The 16,907-nt window shown below is 45.0% G+C and overlaps 1 long non-coding RNA gene across 1 annotated transcript; it reads right to left on the bottom strand.

Moving 5' to 3' along the window:
- Nucleotides 1-9,024: 9,024 nt before the first annotated feature.
- Nucleotides 9,025-16,616, bottom strand: LOC109374272 (uncharacterized). Its single transcript, XR_002122368.1, has 3 exons — nt 16,391-16,616; nt 15,878-16,012; nt 9,025-9,129 (listed from the first exon to the last, which is right to left on the bottom strand). It is a non-coding gene; the product is annotated as an uncharacterized LOC109374272 (long non-coding RNA).
- Between the last annotated feature and the right edge of the window lie 291 nt (nt 16,617-16,907).

The following is a 16,907-nucleotide window of genomic DNA, read 5'->3' as shown; positions in this document are numbered from 1 at the left end:
GATGTGAAATATCCCACGATTCTTGTAGCAGTGTGTTAAGCAGCGCAGATTTGCTCACGGAAGGGTGGAAGAGACGCTCCTCATCACAGAACTTTCTTTGTGGAAAGTCTAGTTTCACTGAAGCGAAGTACGACCAGATTTAATATAACATCATTTCCACTGCTAAAGTCTTCCAGTTTCCACCTTAACCATCAATGCCCACGCATCTCATCTGTGAGATCTTCTAGTAATGCCTCATTTCTGAGGAACTCCAGTCCAGCCTTCAGATAACTGTCCTATGTACTCTCGTCCTGTACCTTTTAGTCTTTACCCTTCAGTTGGCAAGTGCAAACAGTTGGGTCCTACTGTATGTGGGTCAGGCCCAAGGGCGAGCACTTGTGTGGGAGACAACAGACAGCCCAGGCTCGGATCCTCAAGGAGTTCACTCTTTAGGAAGAGAGATTGGGATGTATACTATTTGTGAATGTAAGGAATAGGAAGTAAAAAAGGGCCAGTTAGATGGGTGCCAAAGGGGTTTGATTCTCTTCTTTTCTTTTTTCCCCTTGCTTTTATTCTTTTCATTTTTTTAAAAATTGCTCTCAATCTTTAATTCTCATTCCTTTTTAGCTGTTCCCCAAATGAGATCACTAAAAGTGAAAGTAAATTAAGTTGACTGCATTAACTACCTACTGTATAAACTAGTGGCTGCTAGAGTAAACCAAAGGCTAGTCAAGACGCCAACCAGCCTAGGTTTCAGATGCGCTAATGATTTCTCCGAACATTGCATCACAGCAGGGATGTTCCCTTAAAGGCGTATGTCACTTGACAGTTTTACTCCTTGCTTTTCTTTGTTCTCTCTAGTGTTATTGCATTTGCATGCGTATGAATACTACAGGAACATTTCATTATATAGAATGTCCGTGCACATAGATTAAACTACATGTGGGTCTCATCATCCACTCCATGTATAAGTTGACACTCAGATTTCATATTTTAAAAGTAACAGTTTCAGAGGTAGGTAATATCCTTATACCCCAATACAAGCATTAGAGTAAAATTCAGCTTTCTTAGAGGAAGTGCGGGATATCGCTTATATCTAGTGGAGGCCAAGTGTCTGGAATGGTGGCCAGAGTTTTCGACATCCCCCATGCTGTGGGTACGATCCCTGGCTAGACTGTCTCCCAGGCACTGTTGTCTTCTCCTACTATGAATAATAGCTAATGATTATTGAGTGATTTTTATGTGCCAGGCACTGTGCTTTACATGGACTAACTTAAATTCTCACAACACTGCAACTACTATTAATATTTCCTTTTACAGGCGAGGAAACTGACACACAGAGGTCAAATAACTTGCCTGATGTCACAGAGTTAGTGAGAATCAGAGCTCAGATTCAGTCGAGGAAGGCTGGAACCCAAACCCACCCATTTAACTGTGCCACTCTGCAGTGCCAGGGTTGAGGCTGGTGTTTTTAGAATGAGACAGAGTATCAGAATGCTTTTGGTTACAAGCAACAGAAGTGCAATTTGAGTTTCCTTAAGGAGAAGGTGGGTTATGTGGATATGGGGTGTTACACAGAGCTGGCAGCCAGCCGGGATGTGGCTGGACACCAGGAATCACTGGAGCCAGGACACAGATCCCATCAGAATGCTCAGCCCTTTGCATCTGCATCTCTTTGTAAATTGCTGTTTCCCTTCCCTCTTTGTCTTACTGCCCCACTCTTTCTGTTTCCTAGTCCTCCCAGACTGCTGGTGAAGAAATGGCTCCTCCAACAGCTCCTCAGATTTCAAGCAAGCAGCAGGCCAAGCTGGCCTCTCCAAGCCCCCATTCTAAATTCCTGGGAGAAGACTCTGATGGACTAGCATCAGTGTCTAACCATTGACATGGCAAAGGGGTCAGTGTTTCAGGATGGTTCTCTCTAGATGGAGGGGAAGGGACAGTTTCCAGAAGAAGGGAGATCTTAGGACACATCTTATGTTCAGACTGCCCGGCCCCCTATTCTTCTATTAACAGATTCCACTCTCCTGGCTACTGTCATGGTATTGCCTCAGCCCTTCAGGCAATAAATTGGTCCCAGGCATGGGCATAGAAACCCTTAATACTGTCCTCTACAGGAATTTTTAAACTGGGTCTAGGAGAGAGCGGATCCTTTGTCTTTTGGTTAGAAAATCTGAGGATATTCATCTACTAGTGGCCATGTTCCCTCCCACGTCTCATGAAAAAAAATGCAGCAAACACATGGGGAGAAGGGGAGACCAGAAACCAAGAATCCTAGTGGAGTTAAAAGTCCCTGGGTCAGCCACTCCTGAAAGCAGCCCAGCCCTACTCTCTTCCCCATCTGGTTACCTGAGCCCATCTGTCCCTGCATTTCACTAAAGCTGGTTTGCGCTAGGTTTTTACCTTCACCTACCATCCGAGAATCCTGACTAATGCAGCAGGCAAGCCCAAGAAAAGGCTAGGGCTGAGCAGACACAATGGCAGTGCCCCCACCGGTGGTCCCTAAGTCAGGGGTTTCCACTGTAAAATCTTCACGAGGTGGGGAAGGGCAACCCACTGCTCTTCTCATCGTGCACTTTTCATGTTAACCAGCAATCCAGGCCCCAACTTCTTGGGAAAAGTTTCTGGTCTGAGATCTCAAGAACTTCCAAGTACATTAAGCTCCCTTCTAAATAATAGTATAATATCCGTTGCTGGGAGAAAAAAAAATAAGTCCAAAGTCACAAATAGAAATATTAGAATAGACCTGGGATATTAGAAAATATTGTTGCCATATGTTAGAACTATTTTCTCTTTCCCCGACTCAATAGAAAGTGAAGGGGCATCATTTCAAAAAGCACTGTTCAAATGACTCACGGGATATTAATAGCTCTGCAGGGTGTCTTACCAACACAGGATTCTCTGCAGTAGAACCCCATAGAAAGCGCACAGCAGTGGGGTAGGACTGTGAATAAGCAAGCAAGTAAGTAAGTAAATAAATTAATATTGCATGGCATGAGATACGGTTCTACACTGAGGTATCAAGCTGACAATTGGTCTTTCCAAAGGCCTAAAATTGAAGCAACAGTTGGTTCAACTTGCTCTGAAAATAGTTATTCACATGGCTCCAGGTTAATAAGAGCTGTGCATGAGAGAACTATTGGAAATATGACTCAGCTGTCAAAAGTACATGAAATCAGCGATTCCAACTAGGAAACTCAATGCCAATATTTTATCTGTTGGGCCACAGGGTAAATGTGACAAAAATTACACACACACACACACACACACACACACACACACACACACACACACTGTTTCCTGAAGTCTGCCTCTGGCGTTTTTGGCATTTGTATCCCAGGTGAAATGCTTTGCGTATTTTAATGCTGGGTTCATACTCATTATCTGACTCAAGGGCAAAGTCCAGTTAAATGAAGAAAACGTGTACAAATGGCATTTCAGCCTGAGTGAATAGAATATGTTTTTGACAGAGCAAATGACCTTTCATCATACAATTATCTGGGGATTTATAAAATGTCTTAGGGACCTGAAAACACATTTGTCATCAGGAGTACAATTTCTTAATAGATTTGTTTAAGAAAGAAAACATTGTCCTTGTGATAGAAAGTTAAACCCAAGAAAAATTTCGAAGGAATCTATCGCCAGCTTATCCAGGCTGGCGATAGATTCTCTCTCTCCTTCCTGCCATTGTAATCCTGCTATCAACTCCTATGGCTGGTTTCAAAAGGATTCTCCCCCGAATTTCAGGTTATTTGGGGTAGGATAGGTTTCCAGCAGTGTTCTGACTCTGTTAGGTCAAAGATTAGGAAGATAGCAAAGTCTCTAAATACAGCTAGCCATGGAGTTTCCCACCGACCTTCACCGCTTTACACTTCCACCCATGTTGTAGAATGTTCATTGTAACTACATCTTCACTAGTTTTGGTAGTACAACAACAACAAAAATCTTTGCTAATTTGATAGATGACAATCATATCCAACTATTATTTTAATTTGCATTTCTTTGGTAAAATTGAACATTTTCCCATCTATTTGTTTACTCGTCATTCATTCACTTTTGAGTGATGTCTGTCTTAATCCTTTGACAATTTTGTCTAGGCAAGGACTAAACAGTTCCCTGTGAATTGTTTGAGGGGAAAGCTAGGAAGAAATGATTAAAAAAAATTGTTTTTCTTTTTCAGGATTTGTTTAAGATACCTTCTTTGTAAGACAAATGAGGTGTGGATATTGACTCAGTCACTCAGCTTCACATTAGTAACCATCCTCTAAGGAATTTGTGAAAATTCCTCACTTGGTGTTTACGAAGCATTGTCACATCTGAGTATTTCCATATCTTTGCATGAAAATATCTTTCCCTATTTTTGGAAGAAAAGTTCTGCTAACTAAGGTATCATCATTGGAATGGTCCCAGATGAGACTTCCGAGAGAGAGTGAAGACAAAGTTATTTTAGAAGGGCAGGTGGAAGCCTAATGAGTCCTCAGGACAGCAGCTGGATTGGGCAGGACAGCAGCTGGATTGGGCAGGACAGCAGCTGGATTGGGCGGGACAGCAGCTGGATTGGGCGGGACAGCAGCTGGATTGGGCGGGACAGCTTTGAGCAGCCACACAGAGCACAGTGGCAACTTTGCACTCCTTTGGCCCCCAAAACAATATTATCCATGTGTTCCTGGAAGTGTTGGTATCTCTCCAATAGGCCCCAAGACAGCCTAATGGGTTGGCTAGCGCTCTTATAAAAAGAAAAGATGGTGATCTTTGCTTTAGGGTCTTGGCCTCCTCCCTTCTGTGGGTCAGGACTGCTTTGAGACTTAATTAATAATTCAACAAGCATTAACGAATTGCCTAGTTTATGCCAGGCTCTATTCTAGGTGCTAAGGCCAGACCAGTACCTCCATCCTTAAAGAGCTTCCATTCTAATGGGAGAGTTATCCCATAAAAAAGCTGAATTGCTAAAGAAGTAAATTGTTTGTCTGCAGGAGATGAGAACTATGGACAAAAGAGAAAAGTGGAGCAGAACAAGGGTGCTGGTGAGGGGCGAGGTTCAGCCTGCACAACAGTAGGGTGGCAGGCTGGGTGAGACCTGAGCGAGGCGAGGGAGTTAACTAAGAGGCTATCTGGGGGAAGGGCATGCAGGTAGAGGGGTCGGCTGCAGCCGGCTCTGCAGCAGGTGCAGTGGGAGCCACCCAGTCCTGTGCAGCAGCCAGGGTGTCTGCTCCCTGTTGTAGTGGGTGTTGGCTGCTGAAGGCTCACACCTATCCCCTTTCTCTGGTGGATTGCCCTTGGCTCACTGGAGCTGCCTCCCTGCAGAGAGATGCCTGGGAGGTGGCCAATGACTGAGGGAAGTGGGCAAAAGTGCCCTGTGCCCTTGTGTCTGAACGGGACACCCTCCGTGATGTGATGTACATTCCAGAGCCCCCCATGGGACAGACTGAGGCAAGATGTCTCCTAAAACTATAGTTAGGCCCTGCTTCCTCCTCTGACCTATCCCACCTCCCTCAACACCTAGCCTGATGCCCTGATCAAGAGCATTTCCCCAATAAATCACTTGCTCAAGAATCCCAACCTCAGGCTTTGCTTTTAGGAGCACAGCCTAAGGCACCCCTAAGGCCAGAGCTTGCCTGATTTGTCCAAAACCCATCAGGGAAGCCATTGTGGCTAAAGCATGCCTCCCAAGAAGTGTACATATACAGACAGATTTGCATGTAATTCTGTTTGAGACACTATGGAATCAGGTTCACCAGCCACAGTATCTTTGAGGCGCCCCCGCCCAAAGGCTGGTAATGTCACAAGTTGACTTTCTGATACACCATCCATTTCTCTATAAAAGGATTGGAAGGGTACCTAATGAGACAGAGCTTTCTGTCTTCAGTTAGGAAAGCTGTCCATTTCCATCTTTCCAAAGCTGCTTTCCTGGAAAGTTACTGAACCTATTTGCTATGGCCTGAATTGTGTCCCCCACCCCATTCCCCAATTCACACGCTGAAGCTCTAACCCCCAATGTGACTGTACTTAGAGATAAGGCTTTCAGGAGATAACATAAATGAGGCCATAGGGGTGGGGCCTAATCTGACAGGATGGCTGGTATCCCTTCCTAAGAAAAGGAAGAGAGGGGCCGGCCAAGTAGCTCAGTTGGTTAAGAGTGCGAACTCTGAGCAACAGGATCATTGGTTCGATTCTCACATGGGCCAGTGAGCTTCGCCCAAGCTGAGCTGCTGCTGAGCTGGCAACAAGTGGCAGGATGGCTCAGCTGGTGAGAGCACGTGCTTGTAACAACAAGGTTGCCGGTTTGACTCCTGCATGGGACGGTGGGCTATGCCCACCCGCAACTAAGATTGAACACGGAACCTTGAGGTGAGCTGCCCTGAGCTGCTGAAGGGCGGCCGGATGGCAACTGGACTTGGAGCTGAGCTAGCTGTGCCCTCCACAACTAAGATTTAAGGACAACAATTTGGCTGATCCCCTTCCCCAAATCCCCAATAAAATCTTTGAAAAAAAAAAAAAAGGAAGTGGAAGAGAGAAGTCTCTTTCATTCTCACTCTGCCATTGTGAAGACAACGAAGAAAAATGAACGTCTGTGAACCAGGAAGTGGGCTCTCGCCAGAAACTGAACGGTGTGGTATTTTGTTTTGGCACTCTGAACAGTCCATCCAAACTACAAAACCATCCAAACTACAAACGTCAGGTTTGAACGTTTTAGAATTAGGTTTGTGAAAATCTGGTTTCTGATCCTGGGAGGAAACAGGTCCCACAATGCCCCGCCCAGCTCCAGGGAGCCAAGTCAGGCTGGCCTTGGGTGGAGATGGAGGTTTTGAGAACAAGGGGCAAGTCAGAAGTCAACTTACGTTTCCATTTTCACACTTAACCATAAGATGGAAGCATTGTAAAAGGTCTGAAGATTGAAACTGAAGGAGACTTTTCTTAGAATTTTAATCATTTCCTGTGTAGCTGCTATTCTATGAATACGAAAGTAGTCTCCTCTTGTACAGAAAATTAATTCTGAGAGGTAACTATTTAATTTTTTTTAGTGTAAAAGGCTTACCTCACTTCCACATATCCTGGCAATACAGCCAAACCAAACTCTTTTTTTTTTTAAAGATTTTTATTGGGGACTTGGGGGGATGGGAACAGTGCTGGGGAATTGGGGAAAGGGGAACAGACAAGTTGCTGTCGTTTTGTTCTTCAATCTAGTTGTGGAGGACGCTGCTTCACTGGCCCAAGTTGGCACCATCATTGCGCTCTTCTCTGGCGAGGCAGATCAGTCGCCGGCTTCTGGACGGCCGCTCACTGCGGCTGCTGGCTGCTGGCCACACACGGTAGCCCATGGCAATCCACTGCCACAGGGACTGCAGCCCACGCCGTCGCCGGCGACTCATGGCAGCCCAGCTCCAGGTTGAGCTGTTGTTCAGCATCTTAGCTGTGGAGGGCAGTGTCACTGGCCCTCATATGTGGGATCCGAACCGGGGCCCTCTGGCGTCCCAAGCCAGTTCTTAACCATCGCGCCACTCGGCCGGCCCCAGCCAAACCAAACTCTTGATAAGTTGTTGGAAAGAACGGCTTTGAAAACGAGACACAGCTCCAAGACACGGTTCTCCACCTTACTTGTGTGACTTTTGCTAAGTGCCCCGGCTTCCCTGAACCTCAGTTTCTCCCTCTATAAGATAAGACCCCACCATTGGTGTAGTGAGGATCAAGTAAAGAATACATATGACAGTGCACTGTTATTTGGCCCAAAAAATCATCCAGTGTTAGACCTTCTCTGAGCAATTCCTGAGATAGGTAACTAACCTGCTGGATTTTCATGAATTTACTTTGTTTGTGATTAGGTAGTCATGTGGTCAGGCCAAGAGAAGTTTAGAAGCTCAAACAACATGTCTTAATCCCAGATACACACCTGCCTGTCAGCCGGTGCTAAGAGGATGTCTGCGTAGGGTGTCTGCTCACAGGTGAACGGATGGGCAGGTACAAGTGAGGGAGGAACCTCCAGGGAAAAACAGACTACTTCTTCGTCCCCAACTAGCTACATCAGCGTGGCCTGGGGAGTTCTTTAAACTGCCTGCCCCAGGCTTCACCTCGCCCCCACCCTCAGAGCTACTGAATTAGACTCTGTGGGTGGCCCCAGAACCTGCATTTCTAAGCAGGGCTCCTTGGGTGGTTCTACAGATACCTAGTTCAGATTTTATAGTCACTGACAGGTTACTATAGACTTTGTACGTAAGTTTCAAGAAACTGTTTTCAATGGTTTGCTTGGAACAGTTTGCAATTCAAATTTATTCCCCATAACAAGCAGTATTCATAGGCTATTTATTGACCAAAATATTGGAGGCATGTTATATATCATCTAGGATATTTCATTATATTATGTAAAATACCCCTCAAGTCGCATGTTATCACATACTCATGTCCAATTAGGATGATGTAAGAGGAGCAATTGCAAACTCTTTTTACATGTATTCAATGAAAGCTGGTTGAATAGACGATTAGGAAAGACCAGAGTGGTAGTTAGATTCTGGGCATAGTCAAGACTGCTGCATTATGAAGTCTGATTTTTGTTTTGCTGCTTGGGGGTCTGATGCACAGCCAATTAAAAGTAACAAATGCATTTTGCTATGAACAGAGAGCTAAGGTTTGCTTAAATTTAGCATTCTGACTTCACTAAACATTTTTATTCCAGCACATAGAACATGGTGTGAAAAAGAAATCACAGAATGACATAAAGCAACCCCTCTGTCATCTGGGAGTCTATATTTAGAATCATTTCTAAATGTTTCTGCACCACTGGGGCTGTGTGAAAGATTTCCCTTCTCATTACGCTACATTATGAACCAGAATAAAAAATTTAAGATGGCTAGTTTTAATATTTTTTATTAATACCATACTGTTGATGGTATGATGCCAATGGCAAGAGAGAATGGGTAAGAAACCTGTTTTCCGTATGCTGCAGGATGAATAATAATTTCTTGAGTGGAAACAAGGAAAGAGGGAGCCTCAGAAATGCTGAAATGTCTGAGATCCAGTTTCTCAGGATGGCGCTCCGTGAGTGCAGGGTCCAGCGCTGGGCATCAGAGCCCCATGTCTTGCAGGTGCCGTCCTCATGGGCTTTTGAAGGTAGGACTCCCCGAGCCCTCTCATCCTGAGAAAGGCTCGCTCAAGAAGCGTCTGGATACAAATAGCGAGTGCGGCTATGTATTAATCATGGTTTTCACTCTTCAGTTATTACCTCCAAGTGTACTCTTACGTGCATTTTGACCCTTCTTGCAAATGACAGTCAGAGAAGGTAACTGGCCTCACCTGTGAAGTTGTCATTTGAACCCAGCTCTGACCTGAAAGCATTTACCTACTCTATCTATTACACTATTTTGCCTCCTTTGTGTGTGAATGTGTGTCCAGCCTTTTGAACATTTCCCCATATGTGATGCCCTGACCTCCGGCATCAGAAAAATCTGGGATGCTTGTCGAAATTCAGCTTCCTAGGCACCACCCAGACCAGGAGGATGCATTACTCCAGCGGTATGGGCACTCTCATGCATTCTGCAGGCAATGCTTACGCATAGCAAAGTTTGAGGGTTTTTATTTTTGAGAAATCTAAAAGAAGCATGAGATACAGTAGCTGCCCTTTATGCCTTTACAAACCAGTTGGAAAGCAGCCCCCATGAAACCAAAGCAAAAACTTCCATCTCCTTCTGCATCATCTGCAGCAAATGGCAGAGCCCCAGCCTGGCTCCCACCTGGTGCTGAGTGTACTTCCAAGCCGTCCTGCTTTGTGATCAGGTGGTGTTTACTTGAGGCATCAAATCCTCATATTAACATAAGCAAAACATAATTAGAAAAATCTGCTATAAAAGCCATTCTGCTTTCTAAGCCAAATATAAATGACTTTGGAGTAAGTCATGCCAGGAATCCTACTTCATTAGCTCATGCAATTAAAAATGGCTGTCACGCCAGTTGCTGTCAATGTCTGTTTTTCTTAATCGTTTGGACATGTGGTCCCTCCAACATCTCTTACTCCCAATGTTGGTACAGTTTGAAAGAGTCGCCATCAAAGGGTGATCTTATTCATTTCTGTAACAAGTTGTGCTATTTTTTCTCCATTTGCAAACCCTCCTTTGCCCTTCTCAGCGTATCCTTGTGTGGCGGCTGACCCCTATGGACAGTATCACTTCCCGGGCTCCCTTGCCCCCTGGCCTCTGGTTGGGTTTGGCCAACGGAAAGAACCAGCTGGGTATAAAAGGGCAGGAGCAGTGGGAAATCAGGGCAACTAACCCACATCTTTCTTGCCTCCTTACTGTTCTTGGTTTCTTTTATGGCGGCAGCTTCTGGCAAGGGCCCCTATTCTTTTCTTTTTTTTTTCTCTCTTTTCTTTAGTGAGAAAAATCACAATCCAGTACAGGGGCCCCTATTCTTGACCCCAGCTCTCATTGCCTGGGGTAACACCCCGCTACTCCTGCTTCAGATCTAGGTGATGGCTTCTTGCTGTTGCTAGTCCCTGGGTACCTCAATATCCTTGGGTAGTTTTTATAACTCTGCCTGTACCTCTGTAAATAGTCTCTTCATTAAGGTCTCCCTTGAGCATGCCCTGTTTCCTATTCATTCAGGCACATCTATTTATATTCATGGGCTACATATATACAAAGATGTTTAGTCTATCCAAATTTCTGAGTTAATTTGCATATATATACATGCATATACACACACATACATACATACATGTACACACATATACATGAAAATATTAAAGAGTAACAACCTATCCCCTCCCACCTTCCTTAGGAGGAAACAGTTTGTTGGTTCCACTGAGGAAATTGATGGAGCTGGACCACGGGGAAAGGGAAAACGTGAAAACCTAAATTTACCTTGATAAAAAAGGGATTGCATGAGCTAGGACAGAGAGAGGAAAGTGAGGGTGAATGAGTGTAGAGGTGCATGGGGAGGGGAGGGAGGGAGACAGAGAAGCGTAGAGGAGCAGCACGCTGCCACACAGTGTGGACGTGTGGTTTTGGGCAGAGAAACGACGAGGATTTTAAAGAAGCCACGTGTGGACGCTGTGGTGTGACTCCTGTCCTTGCCACTCACGGGTTATGATTGACACTTCTCCTCAAGGCTATGGGGTTTTAAAACTTGTCTGCAAGTTCTTTGACACGTACGTCTCCCATCAAAAGGTGGAGCCCACTTCTCTTCCCCTGGAGTGTGGGCTTATGTCAAATAGAATGCCACAGATGTGATTCTGTGTGACTCCAGAGGTCAGGCCACAGGTGTTGTCCCAGCTGACAGCCGGCATTGAACCACCAGACCTGGGAATGAATGAACCCTCTGATAGTCCTGTCCCCAGCCTTCAAGCCCACCCAGTGATGGTAAGTGGATGTGGGCCAACCCCTGCCCCAGGTGCAGACCTGCAAGCAAAATAAGTGTCACCATTGTTTTAAGTCACTAAGTTTGGGGGTGGTTTGTTGTGTAACAATAGATGACTGGAGCAAAGCTTTTACAGTCAGAATTGGATTTCTTTTTTTTTTAATTTTTATTACCATATCATTGACTATATTCCCTATGTTTTACTTTACATCCCCATGAGTATTTTGTAACTACCAATTTGTACTTCTTAACCCCTTCACCTTTTTCACCTCTATCAGTTTCTTCAATGGAACCAACAAAGTCTTTCCTCCTAAGGAAGATGGAAGGGGATAGGTTGTTACTATTCCAAATATATATATATAAAGTAACCCAGTAATTTGGCTAGATTAGACATCTTTATATGTCCCCCAACCCCCTTCCCATCTGGTAATCATCAGATCTCTGTATTTATGAGTTTGCCTCTGTTTTGTTTATTCATTTATTTTGTCTTTTAGATTTCATATATAAGGGAAATCATATGGTACTTGTTTTTCTCTGATTTATTTCACATCGCATAATACCTTCTAGGTGCATCCATATTGTTGCAAATGGTAAGATTTCATTCTTTTTATGGCTGAGTAATATTCCATTGTACATATGTACCACCTCTTTTTTATCCAATCGTCTATCAATGGACATTTAGGTTGCTTCCATAGCTTGGCTATTGTAAATAATGCTGCAGTGAACATAGGGATGCATATATTTCTTCAAATTATTGTTTTGGAATTCTTCGGATAAATACCCAGAAGTGAGATTACTGGCTCATAAGGTAGTTCTAGTTTTAATTTTTTGAGGAACTTTCATACTGTTATCCATAGCAGCTGCACCAATTTGCAATCCCACCAACAGTGCACAAGTGTTCCATTTTCTCCACATCCTTGCTAACACTTGTTGTTTGTTGATTTATTGATGACAGCCATTCTGACAGGTTTGAAGTGACATGTCATTGTGGTTTTAATTTGCAATTCTCTGATTAGTGACATTGAGCATTTTTTCATATCTGACTTGGATTTCTTAAGGTGGCCTTATGGTGGCCCACTGTTTATCAGTAATGAGGAGATGATATGGGGACAATATTTTTTATTCTCTTAGCGGCCTTCTGAAAAACCCTTCTTAGGGAGAGTTATGTATGTAATATTATGACAAGCACTGTGTGTCTAGCATCCAGATAGGCTTAATACATTTATATTTTGGATGAACAAATAAACCAACCACACAGGGAGTGGGGGTGACCCCAGTGGGGAATGCAGTACAATGGCCATCGGAGGTGGGTTTTCATGTCTCTAAGGCACTTGTTTGGCTCAGAACTTAGATAAATGGTTGATGCAAGTTTGGGTGGGAGCTCATTGCTGTGTTTAACAGACAAGGGAGGCAGGAGACAGCTCAAAGGCATGGAGAAGTGAGAAAAAAAGTGGTTGAAAAGCTGGTAGTGGAATTTTGGGGGAGAAAACTATCTTTTTGTAGCAGAACATCTTGTAAGGTCATGGCTGTTGTACAATGGTGACCCCCAAAGCAGGCATGGCCAGGATGGTTTGAATGAGACAGAGAACCACGTTGCCCAGTAGGACAAAGTGATAAAATTGTGAAGGGTTCTCAGCAGAGGCAGGGCCAGTAGGCCCCAGAGAAAGAACATCAGAGAGAAGTTTCTGGTGGCCAGGTGATTGAAGAATTTTAAGAACAAAGCCATCTAGTTATTTGTAAGTTGTGGCTGTGATATTCTGTGGTAATGATCCATTGCTCCGATTTTCACTGGTGATGGACTTTCATTGGTGATATTTTGTGGAGTGAAGGAATTGGGGCAGGGACCAGCACAAGACAGAAAAGCATCAAAAGACCAGGCAAGTGCAGGAAAATGGATGTGGAATCAGACACTACTAGAAGAAGCACAGCTCCTTAAGAATTCCCTTCTTCAATGGTTGCTCTAGAGATTAACATATACATTTTTTTTAAACACAGCGCAGTCTATTTAGAGTTAATATTGTCCCACTTCATGTAAAATGTATAAACCTTCTAATCAAACAGCTTCATTTCCCACCCTTGTCTATCCTTATGCTACACTTGTCATAAGTATTACATCTACATAAATTATAAAACCTACAGTAAAATGTTATAATATTGCTTTATATAATCACATTTTAAAATTAGGAGGAAAAGAGTCTTTTACATTTATCTATATATTTACCATTTCCAATGCTTTTCATTTCTTCCTAAAGAGCTGCGTTTCTACCTATTATCATATCCCATCAGCCTAAAGAAATTCCTTTAACATTTTTTGTAGTAGATCTGATGGAAGCAAATTCTCTCACTTTTGTTTTATCTGAAAATGTCTTTATTTCAGCTTCATTCTTGAAGAGTATTTTCACTGGAATAAGAATTCTGGGTTGAGTTTTTTAAATGTCTGTTCCACTGCTGAGATTATCTTTTTATTTCAGGAGTATTTTTCTTTATGTCCTTGGGTGTAGTTATAATAGTGGCTGTAACAGTTTTGTCTGGTAATTCCAATGTCTAGAATGGCTTGATCTCTGTTGCTTATCTTTTCTCTTATGATGGGTCACGTTATACAGATTCTTTTTTTTTTAAGAATTTTATTGGGGATTTGGGGGGATGGGAACAGTGCTGGGGAATTGGGGGAAGGGGAACAGACAAGTTGCTGTCCTTTTGTTCTCCAGTCTAGTTGTGGAGGATGTTGCTTCACTGGCCCAAGTTGGCACCATCATTGCGCTCTTCCCGGGCGAGGCAGATCAGTCGCCGGCTTCTGGACGGCTGCTCACTGCGTCTGCTGGCCGCTCACATTGGCTGCTGGCTACACACGGTAGTCCATGGCAACCCACTGCCACAGGCGCTGCAGCCTACGCCATCGCCGGCGATTGACAGCAGCCCAGCTCCAGGTTGAGCTGTTGTTCAGCATCTTTAGCTGTGGAGGGTAGTGTCACTGGCCCTCATATGTGGGATCCAAACCGGGGCCCTGTGGCATCCCAAGCCAGTTCTTAACCATCGCGCCACTCGGCCAGCCCTATACAGATTCTTTTTATGTTAAGCAATTTTGGATTGCATTCTGGAATTGTAAAAGATACTGTATCCTGGATATTGTGAACAATAAATTGTAGGTCCTCCACTCCATTAGGTTCCTCTGAAGAGTACTGACTGTTTATTTTTAAAGGCAGTTAGCATGGCTGAAGACAGAATTAATTTAACCTCTCCCTTGAGATGTTAAATAACGTGTCCAAAGTCATGCAGCTAATAGGAAACTAACTTTAGGTAACTTATGAGTTAAGTGAATCATTGACAGGGGATATTGACCTCACTAAGTTTTTGTCTGTTTAAAAATTCTGCCCTAAAATGAATACTCCCTTAGCTTCCACTTCGTTGTTTTTGATGGGAAGCCAGAGCTTACAGTCCAGCCTGCTCTTGGTGTTATTTACTATCCTGCTCTCTGCTTGCTGCAGGCTTGGGCCTTATAGATTCAAAGATGCGGTGCTTCCTTCCAGCTGTGGGAGCCCGGTTGTCCTCCAGCTGTGGAGGGAGAGAGCCTTCACCTGGATCCTCGGGGAGGTGGAGTAGTGTTAGGGTTACCAGGTAAAACTGGATGCCCAGTTAAATGTGAACATCAGATAAAAGAAACCAGGATGCATGGGAAGTTGATGTCATTATTGTCTCTTTTTTAAAGATGGAGAAACTGAGTCAGTGTAAGCTTAAGTCCTTAGCCATGGTCATACAGTGGGATCAGCGGTAGGGCTTGGAGCTAAACCCAAGCAGTCTGACCCCAGAGCCCAAGATCCTTACCACCATGGTAATGATCATCCTAAATACTGAATCATAATACATTTTCGTAGCTGACACTTGAAGGAAATTCATTGCAAGGGTCTTCTGTCCTCATGCCCTTTACCACGTGACAATATAACGACTAGCCTGTGTATTTGCTTCTCCTCGAAGCCTGGGGTTTTGCCTTATTCCTTACGGTCCTCACAGCCTCGCCTGCAGCCTGGCATGTTCTTGACACATTTAGGACTCCAACTCCAGAGTCTGGGCTCTTAGCCACTACCTAAACTGAACACTATTTTAAAATAACCAAAGCAAGACAATTTCTAGGGATAGGCTCAAAATTAGGCATGAAAATTCAATTTACATCCCATGCACTAAAACACAATTCCACATGATGCGAAGGACGGCCTCTGGCGTCTGCCCCTCTGCCCCTTCCCACTCCTTCCCATGCCCCCTGCCTGGGCTGCAGAGCATTGTTGCTGCCTGTCGTTCACAGTCATTCACCTCCCCCTGGCATCCAGTGAGCCTTCCCCTACCAGCCCTGCAGGCCGGGGCGAGGGTGATGCTAGTGAAGCACCAGGGTGCTACATTCAAGATGGTGGGTTCAGGTGGGCACCTGGGAGGGCCTGCCCCTTACCTTTTGCATCAGGGTGTCTCGCTTGCCTCACCCTATTCTTGACCTTCCTAAACACATGAGCAGCTTGTCACTGTCTGCCTGAGTCCCTGCCGGATGAAACATGGACTGTGAGTCACTTACTTGGTCGGGGAAGTAGGAAGAAGTCAGTGGTGGGAGAAACGGGTGTGCCGGAGCTGAGTCTCATGCAGAACAGCTGATCCGGGGCCGCTGCGGGGCACAGAGCTGCTGCGGGATGACTGGGGCTGCCAACATGTCCTGAATGGCAAGGAGTACCGGTCATCACTGCCCTGTAACACATGACTGGGTGCCTGCTCGAGGACTGCTTACGTGTCCCCAAAGGCTGCTGCCGTTGGCTCAGGCGAGCTGAGCTGCTCTAGTCTGTGTAACTAAAGCCATCCAACCACCCACCCCTGCCTCAACTAATCCCCCTGGCCTCAACTATTAATAGTTCCTCTGGCCTCAACTAGCCCTATTGGCCTCCCCCAGTCCACCTGGCCTCAACAAGTCCCGCCTTGACATCAACTAGCCCCTCAACACCCCTCGTCTTCAAGGTTGTCCCAGTCTCAACCTGCCCCTTGTTTCCTGTCTTGCTTGTTTCATGGCCTCACCCACACCTGGGAGGCCTTTACCCACCTCCTTCCAGGATATTTCTGCATTCCTGAAGGCCCTGCTCGTTGCGGACGCCACCCTCATTGCTGCCTGGACTTCTTCCCTTCTCCTGCGTAGAGGATCCTGCAGCCCATCCCACAGTTTCATCTCCAGGGAGTGGGAGGGCTCAACAGTCAGTGAATGCCTACAACGGCCGGCTCCGCGTCTCTGCAGAGCCGAGCTCTCCAAATCCGCACAACCATGCGGAGCGGAAGGCATCTTTCTCCCCATTTGATAGACAAGGCTCAGAAAACCTAAGTGCCCGGTACGAGATCATATTTTTAGGAAATGAAAAGCAAGATATTTAAACCCCATTCTGTCTGACTCCACAGCCCAGGATATACCACCCCTCCCCTCCCCATGGTCCCCTTAATTAAAATACTGACCCCCAAGGCCCAGCACATGCCATCAACATATACGTGGCTGAAGGGATGAAGGAGACTACCGACTGTACACACCTGGGATAAAAGTACTCAGAAGAACCCGGGCTGTAACCTGAGAG

The sequence above is a fragment of the Hipposideros armiger genome, unplaced genomic scaffold (assembly GCF_001890085.2).
Source record: "Hipposideros armiger isolate ML-2016 unplaced genomic scaffold, ASM189008v1 scaffold_17, whole genome shotgun sequence".
In the NCBI taxonomy this organism is placed as follows: domain Eukaryota; kingdom Metazoa; phylum Chordata; class Mammalia; order Chiroptera; family Hipposideridae; genus Hipposideros; species Hipposideros armiger.
The sequence above is the reverse complement of the archived record's forward strand: the minus strand, read 5'-3'. Positions and strand labels throughout refer to the sequence as shown.